The following is a 10,047-nucleotide window of genomic DNA, read 5'->3' as shown; positions in this document are numbered from 1 at the left end:
TCACCAAACTCACTTTTCTATACAGAAAATACACCATCTATTCAGAGTGAGCAACGGTCTGAAAGAGCAAAATTGTCTTCAGTTTGGTGCATGCGTTGCTTCGCATTCAATCTACAATGATTGGAGATATGGTCATAATATTTAGTTTCCGTTGTTTAATCTGAATATGTCATTTAAATTAATTTGCATGTTTAGATGAGTACCCGTTCAATTTACATTTAGTATGAGAGCCATTCCAGTGCTTTTGCCTTACTTCTATTGTGTTTTGTTCAATAGAGAAGAAAGATGAATAGTATTTTTTTTATATTTTTTTTAAAGAGGTATACGGTATCAAAAGCGTAATTAAAAGGAAAGCCTGAAGCTTAAATTTTTATATATTAAAATAATATACTGTAGCAGGAAGAAGATGTGCTGCTTATATATATATATATAACTTAATATGGCCAAGTTTTTCATCCGTGATAAAATTATAAAAAAAAAGGCCTGAAGCTTTTGAAAAACACACAGTAACATCCTCTCATTCTTGAAAGTTGAGTTTAACATTCTAAAGCTTGAACTTTTAAAGCGTAAAGTTATGTACGTTACTGTGTTATTTATGAAGATTAATTAAGATTAATCCTTTAGAAAGCGTAAACACGTTGCAGTGCTTGAATTATTTATTAAAATTAATTGTATTTTATTTTGGTATTTAAGCATACAATATTAAGCTAAATAATTTATGCACATTAAATTTAATGATCAAGAGCTTATGTGTTTTAAATATTGAATAATCATATGCATATAGTATTTATTTAATTTTGAAGTTTGTGTGTATGATTCATGATTTTATACATGCGAAATTATCTTGAATATTTTATGCAATATTATTTGGTTTATTTACATTATTTAGAATATTATGTAAATATTTAGCTCCTATTAAGATTGAATGTTAAGTGATTAATATAATTTTATTAAATTAGAGAATAGCCACAACATCTTTAATTGAGTAAAATTATATGCTAGATTTATAATCACATTAGAAATATTAATTGTGATTAATCATATGTAATGTGATGAGATCTACCCATAGGAATTTTGTTGTGTTTATATGATTAATTAGGATAAAATATTAGATTATATTTCTAAATTTATCCACAGGAATTAAGAAAAAGAACATGATTTAATAGTTTTATCGTAAAGTTGCATGATGAATCTAATTGAGTAGGACTTTAGCCCACAGACAAGTTTTGTGTCACTAGCTAGATTCATATATTGAGACATGATTTGCATTGGCAAAACATGACATTTGTTTAGTCTCAAATTTTCTTAATGAGCATGTGTATTTGTTTATAGTTTCACAATCTATGAATATTTCTTGTGACCTTCCCATATTGAAAGGTGATAATTATAAGGTTTGGAAGGAAAGAATTCTCCTTCATTTGGGCTGGATGGATATTGACTGCTATAAGGAAGGATGAGCCATTGGCTATTACTGAAACTAGCGAACCTGATGTTGTTGACCTTTATGAAAAGTGGGAGAGATCTAATCGTCTCTCCGTTATGTTCATAAAAACCAACATATCCGCTAGTATCTGGGGTTCAGTTGACTAGCATGATAAGGTCAGAGATCTGTTGAAAGCCATTGATGAACAGTTTACGACCTCTAAGAAGTCGCTTGCTAGCACACTCATTATGCAATTCTTTTCCATTAAGCTTACTGGAACAAGAGGTGTGCGTGAACATATCATGCGCTTAAGGGACATAGTGGCTCAGTTGAAAACCCTGGAAGTTACCATGTCTGAATCCTTCCTGGTACATTTCATTTTGTGCACCCTACCTCAACAATATACACCCTTTAAAATCTCCTACAACACACATAAGGATAAATGGTCTATTAATGAATTGATGACCATGTGTGTTCAAGAAGAGGAGAGATTGATAATGGAAGAGCGTGAGAAGGTAAATTTGACTACTTCTACTTTTGGAAAGGATAGGAAGAAGTCTGTAGGCACCAATAAAGGAAAGATTTTGACTCAACCAATAATTAAAAAGGAGTCAAAGTGTTTCTTCTGTAAAAAGAAAGGACATATAAAGAAGGACTGCCCCAAATTTAAAAGTTGGTTTGAGAAGAAAGGTACACCATTTACTTTCATTTGTTATGAATCTAATATGATTAATGTGAATCATAATACATGGTGGATTGACTCTGGTTCTACAATCCATGTTTCTAATACCTTGTAGGGTATGGAAAGCCTAAGGAAGCCAGTGGGAAGTGAGCAGTGCATCTACTCAGGGAGTAGGATGAGCTCGCATGTAGAGGCCATTGGAACGTGCGTCTTAGTTTTAAGTAGTGACTTTAAATTACATTTGGAGACACTTTTTTGTGTTCCTAGTTTTTGTAAAAACTTAATTTCTGTTTCTAAACTTGCACCTTTGGGATTCTATTTTAATTTTATAGACTTTGGTTTTAATTTATTGAATAAATATGAAATTATTGGTTGTGGTCAATTGATTGATGGTCTTTATTCGATTGAATTGAAAAGCGACATTACTTATAATTCTATGCACGTTTCTGTTGGGTTAAAACAATGTATTGTGAATGAAGAATCCTCTATGTTGTGGCACCAGAGATTAGGACATATCTCTATTGAGAGAATCAAGCGATTAGTAAATGAATGAGTACTTAGTACTTTGGATTTTGCTGATTTTGAGACTTGTGTAGATTGCATTAAGGGTAAGCAAAGTAACAAGTCTAAAAAGGGTGCAAAGAGGAGTTCTAATTTATTAGAAATCATACATACAAACATATGTTGTCCAGACATGGATGCAAATAGCCCGAAATACTTCATAACCTTTATAGATGATTATTCACGATATATGTATCTCTACTTACTTCATTCTAAGAATGAAGCTTTAGATGCCTTTAAAGTTTTTAAGGTTGAAGTTGAAAAACAATGTGGAAAACAAATTAAGATCGTGAGATTAGATAGAGGTGAGGAGTACTATGGAAGATACACAGAGGATGGACAAGCACCAGGTTCATTTGCAAAATTTCTTCAAGAACATGGGATTGTTGCCCAATACACTATGCCTGGTACTTCAAATCAGAATGGTGTGGCAGAATGAAGAAATCGAACCTTATTAGACATGGTGAGAAGCATGAGGAGTAATGTAAAGCTTCTTCAATTTTTGTGGATAGATGCTCTTAAGACGGCTGCGAATATATTAAATCGAGTTCCAACCAAGGCTGTCTCAAAGACACCTTTTGAGTTATTCAAGGGTTGGAAACCAAGTTTGCGACATATACGCATTTGGGGATGCCCGTCTGAAGTAAGAATTTATAATCCACAAGAGAAGAAACTAGACCCTAGGACTATTACTGGGTATTTCATTAGATATGCTGAAAGGTCTAAAGGGTATAGGTTCTATTGTCCATCCCACAACACTAGGATTGTGGAATCAAGGAATGCAAAGTTTCTTGAAAATGACTTGATCAGTGGGAGTGATTAATTTTAGAATATTTCTTCTGAAAGGGATCACTATGAAGCTGAACCTTCTGGGACAAGTAATAGGTTGGTAGTCATTCCCACCCCTCAAGTTAAAATGGGTGTTAGACAACCAGTGATTGAAGTTCCACAAGCTGTTGAAAGTGATCATGCAGATCAAGTTGTTTGTGAGGAACAACATGATGATATTGAACAAACTGGTGAAGAACTGGTTGAACAAGTTCCTCAGCAGGATGACCAAGCAACATTAAGAAGATCTACTAGAGTAAAAAAGATAGCAATTCCTAGTGATTATGTAGTGTACCTACAAGAATCAGACTACAACCTTGGAGCCGAAAATGATCATGAGATGTTTTCATAAGCCATTAGTTCTAAGGAATCAAATTTGTGGTATAATGCTATGAGGGATATTCTATGGCATCTAACCAAGTTTGGGATCTCGTTGAGTTGCCTGTTGGTGTAAAAGCCATCGGATGTAGATGGGTCTTCAAAACAAAGAAAGACTCAGAAGGCAACATTGAGAGACATAAGGCAAGACTTGTTGCTAAAGGATTTACTCAAAGAGAAGGAATCAATTACAGAGAAACCTTTTCCCCTGTATCTAAGAAAGACTCTCTTCAAGTAATTTTGGCATTAGTAGCTCATTTTGATCTTGAGTTGCATCAAATGGATGTGAAAATGACGTTCCTGAGTGGTGATCTAGAAGAAGAGGTTTACATGAAACAACCCGAGGGATTCTTATCTAGTGTTGGTGAGCACTTAGTCTGCAAGCTTAATAAGTCCATCTATGGATTGAAACAAGCCTCCCGCTAATGGTATTTAAAATTTCATGTGGTCATTTCTTCATTCATCTTTGAAGAGAATGTCATGGATCACTGTATATACTAGAAGGTTAGTGGGAGTAAGATTTGTTTCCTTGTATTATACGTAGATGATATTCTGCTTGCGACTAATGATAAGGGTATGCTATATGAGGTGAAACAATTTCTCTCAAAGAACTCTGATATGAAGGATATGGGAAAGACATCTTATGTCATAGGCATAAAGATCCATAGAGAAAGATCTCGAGGAATTTTAGGCTTGTCTCAAGAAACCTATATCAACAAAGTTTTAGAGAGATTAAACATGAAAGATTGTTCACCAAGTGTAGCTTCCATTGTGAAGGGTGACAAACTCGCTTTGAGTCAGTGCCCCAAAAATGATTTTGAGTGGGAACACATGAAAAATATTCCATATGCTTCAGCAGTTGGAAGCCTTATGTATGCTCAGGTTTGCACTAGACCTGATATTGCGTTCGCTGTTGGAGTCTTGGGAAGATATCAAAGTAATCCAAGTATTGACCACTGGAAAGCTGCAAAGAAAGTGATGAGATATCTTCAAGGAACAAAGGATTACATGCTCATGTACATCCAAGTATTGACCCACGTTCAGGGTCACATTCCACGTTCTATTTTTTTTATTCCCATTACATTATTTTGGAAAATTTTGTTATTTCTGAATCTGGTCCATTTTCCTTCCACATTCAACCCATATCTTTGCAACATATTTGCAACCACCTTTAGTAACAAATCACGTACCCATCCTCTATCTCACGTACTGATAACTTCTATCTCACATTTTGATAACAAATTGGTTGAGCTCTGTGACGGACAGACTCTATAAATAGGATGGAGTGCTCTCAATTTTGTATCACCAAACCCACTTCTCTATACAGAAAATACACCATCTATTCAGAGTGAGCAAGGGTCTGGAAGAGCGAACCTGTCTTCAGTTTCGTGTATGTGCTGCTTCGCATTCGATCTGCAATGACTAGAGGTACACTCATAATATTTAGTTTCCGCTGTTTGATTTGAATATGCCATTTAAATTAATTTACATGTTTAGATCTGTGCCTGTCTCATGCTAAACGGAAAACAAAGGGAAGGAGTTTCCACATAGGATAATGTAAATTGTTTTCATACTACTTTTTTTTGGTAAATAGCTTTTTTCAATACTACTCTTGCGAAAAGGTCAGTTGTAACTTTTTTCTTCATTAGTTATATTTCCAATGGATGTAAATATTGGCCAAACTTCAAAAGAAGAAAAAATCAGTGAAATTCATTTCAATAGGAAAAAAATACTTCAATCTTAAACATTTTCTCCCAAATCTCAATAAATATTCCATGCACCTTTTCACCATTCCCTCTTTCCCCCGTTATTCGTTCTCCCATCTCGCATTAATAAAGGAGATCGAAGCACATCGTCTTCGAGAACATACACAAGGCCTAACCTCCCTCCCCGATTGATCGCACATTCGTGATAGGAGAACATTGTTGGCATTATGGAAATCACGACGATCTCATGGGACTATCACGACAATCTCATATTACAGAGACTGTATGTGTTGTATTCGTTAAGGCCATGGAGGTGCTCGTTGAAGGGAGAAGAAGAGGAAAAAGGTCGCGGATTCAAATTGATTTTCTGCTAACAATAACTAGCAATATTAACCATTAACATTTTGTTGATAAAAAAAAAAATCAAGTGTGCTTGTTGTTTATTTGACGATTTGGAAAAGTATAGCATTTGCATCTATGGGAACATGGAAAACTATTGCTTCTATGAGATTTGTATTCTAGATCTGCAGAAATGCGGAGGAGAATTGTGTACGAATTTAGGAAAAAAAGTGTAGCGGACAATTTTTTTAATTTATTTTTTTATCCTCCATCAAAGATTATTGTAGCAGACATCTTACATCGGCTATTAATATAACCAATGTAAAAGTATTTTTAAATCAGTTCAATGTCCAATGGCAAAACTCCCCACATTATTCTACAATAGCAGGATCTACATTAGTCCTAGATTCGATATGAAGTCAGCGTTTTAACTGACGTTAAATAAGGCTTATGCACTAGTGCTATTATTAAGTTGTTAATTTTTCCTTTTCTTTTTTGACCTTTCTCCTCTTAGAAATCTTTTTTGAAAGTATTTGCGCTGCCTAGATAGTTAAATTAGTAGAGTGGTATTTGAAAATTTAATAATTGTGGAGATAATTCTTAAATGATCCTTTATTCCTTTGGAAACTTAACAACATAGTTTTCCTGGTGTCATTTTGGAAGGTGCTTGTGATTGAGGAGGCAGAATCTGAGGATCTTCGACATGCTTCAAGATGTATCTATTAGGTACCGGGAGAGTCAATGAATCCATTTGTTTAAACTTAAAAAAGACAATTTTAAAATAAATATTTTCTTAAAATTGTTTTTTAATAAGTAGATAGTATTTATTTTTTAAAATAAGTTGAAAATTATTATGTTTAAGCAAACATAATTTAAACACACTACAAATTAAAACAGAAAGTTATTTATTTTATTAAAATAACATTTATTTCAATAAATAAATTTAAACAAACTGAATCAATATCAGTTTTTGCTGTTTATATCGATTGCTGGTCAAGGAGTTCAAGGCGATATATCTTTTAAATAACATACCAGTTTTGAATGTAAAAACTGATTTTTAGCTTCGATGTTTATGCTGTCTAGGTTAGGTTACACTCTTTTGAGAGGCTTTTGTATCAGGGGAGTAATTTCTGTACTCTTTGTTGGCTATTTGGAACACATCTTGTGTGCAAATCTGTTATAATAATATTTTGTCTTTCAAAACAAAAAATACGAGTCTAAGTCAATCTGCAAATCCAATGAATTAAAACTGATCCAACTCATGAAAATTGGGTTAACGTAAGCCACTAAGTCGGTTTGAATTTGAGATTATGTGGAGGCCATTTGATTGGATATTAGATTTCATAAATCAAAGTCAATGAAATCCGAACCATACTATATTATTTTGAATCAGCCAAACAATATCATTAGAAAACAAGTATAAGACATACCCAAAGATATACAATCATGATGTCAAAACCAAGTTACCTAGCTTCCCCCACCAAAACAACTATTGAACCCCACAAAATGCAAGTCAGAGATGAATAGAACAGAATTCTATTCCTCACAGCATTTCTAATTGTCCTTGCTTCACAAGTTACCAAAACAAATCCAAGAGCCCCCTGATACCCTCACATAATACATGACTAAGATACCTAGATCCAGCATATGCTATTTACATAATTACATCCATGGATACATAGTTTCCATATTAACTTGAGGAGGTAGGGATTCAATCAATCAACTTAATTTGATTCTAACAGACAATCATTAATCCTAACCACATGTTTTCTATCCATGTAGAGAGAAATTACTCTATAAAGATGAATAAAACTCCATTGTGTTCCCATACTCAAAATCATGATAAAAACTAAATGTGGAAGCGTATTTGGATTAGCCATAATGAAATGATGAAAGATTGACGAAAATCAAGATTGGTTTTATGATCTTCCAAATGTACAAAGCTTTCTCTCCTTCTCTAGGATTTTCTCTTCTGATGGGATAAAGAGAAAAGAAGAGCGAAACATCTATTGCTCCTCTATGAGACCATAACCTATTATATTGGTAACTTACATCCGTTATCCCAAATTTGATAATTATAATTTGACCTCTCATCAAATTATAATATCACTAATGACAATTAGCTTTTATGACATATATGCCCTTAGCCATAATCTTATATTGATTAGACCACTTTAATATTTTGACTAATAAAATAATGATCCTAACTCATTCAATTATGTGATATATGTATGTAAGATCCAAAATTACTAACAATCTCCCACTCGTCACAAATATATATATCCTTACCATCCTTATGAATGTGTTAGACTTTATGAGCTCAAAATTTGCATATCAAAAGCCTTGAGCATATTCCAAAAATCTTGTCTATTGATTACATTCGCACGTAAAACCAAAGCAGTTTTCATTGTATCAATCACAACTAAACCCATCAATGATCACTAATACTAATAGAATCAAATGACATAGACTCATCATGAAATGTGTAGCAGGAAAATTACATGAAGGTGGCCTGTACACGTCTATTTTCAACTGTTCCTACTTTACCTCAATGAGATAATTTAATAACCTTAATGTACAAAGTGTAATAACTGAATAATAAACCATATATATATATATATATATATATATATATATATATATATATATATATATATATATATATATATATATATATATATATATATATATAACCAAATATATCCAAAAGTCAATGTATGCATACATAAAATCTAACATAGAACATAAAATACATAAAAGTGACTAACTCCCACTAAACCATAGATTCCTCGAACTGTAAAACACCCATGTGAGCAACGTGCTAATGAAAGACCTTGGGTGGAAGTCCCTTAGTAAGAGGATCTGCTATCATGGAGTTTGTCGCTAAGTGTTCTATGAAAATTTGTCCACTCAGTACCCTTTCCTTAACAACTAGGAACTTGATGTCAATATGCTTCGACTTGGTCGAGCTCCTGTTGTTGTTAGAATACAATACAACTGATTTATCGTCACAATATAACTTAAGTGGTCTTTCAATACCTTCCACAATTTACATCCTTGTGACAAAATTTCTCAGTCATATTCCATGATTTGATGCCTCATAGCATGCCACAAATTCTGCCGCCATAGTGGATGAAGTAGTAAGGGTTTGCTTGGCACTGCGCCAAGAAACCGCACCACCGACTAACATGAAAATGTAACCCGAAGTGGATCTCAAACTATCTAGGCATCCTGCAAAATCTGAGTCAGAATACCCAGTGATCTCCAACTGATCTGACCTCTTGTGTGTGAGCATATAATACTTTGTTATCTTCAAATACCTCATAACTCTTTCAACTGCTTTCCAATGATCCATTCTTGGATTGCTTAAATATTTGCCTAATACCCCAACTATGTATGTTATATCCAGACGCGTACATACTTGGGCATACATCAATCTCCCTACAACTGATGCATATGGAATCTTTTGCATTTCCTGAATTTCCAAATTTCCTTTTGGGCACTGTTTGAGACTAAACGTGTCTCCCTTAACAACTGGAGTATCCCTGGATTTACATTTCTGCATGCCAAACCTTTTAAGTACCTTTTCAATATAGCTCATTTGTGATAATCCTAGAATACCCCGAGATCGATCTCGATGTATCTGAATTCCTAACATGAAGGAGGCGTCACCAAGATCTTTCATTTTGAAGTTTCTTGATAGAAATCTCTTGGTTTCATGCAACATGCCTATATCATTAGTGGCAAGCAGTATTTCATCAACATATAAGACCAGGAAAATGTACTTGCTCCACTAAATTTGTGATACACACAATCATCAACAAGATTCATCTCGAAACCAAATGAGAGAATTACTTGATGAAATTTGTGGTACCATTGACGAGATGCCTGTTTTAGCCCATAAATGGATTTTGTCAGTTTGCAAACCATATTCTTTGGGTCTCCTGACACAGTTTTCTGGTTGCACCATATAAATTGTCCCATCAATGTTGCCATTGAGAAATGTTGTCTTGACATCCATTTGATGAAGCTCCAAATCATAATGTGCAACAAGAGCCATGATTGTCCTAAAAGAGTCTTTCGATGAAACTGGAGAGAAAGTCTCTTTAAAGTCAATCCCTTCCTTTTGG

Source organism: Glycine soja, chromosome 1 (genome assembly GCF_004193775.1).
Source record: "Glycine soja cultivar W05 chromosome 1, ASM419377v2, whole genome shotgun sequence".
Lineage (NCBI taxonomy): Eukaryota > Viridiplantae > Streptophyta > Magnoliopsida > Fabales > Fabaceae > Glycine > Glycine soja.
Note: the sequence above shows the minus strand (reverse complement) of the source record.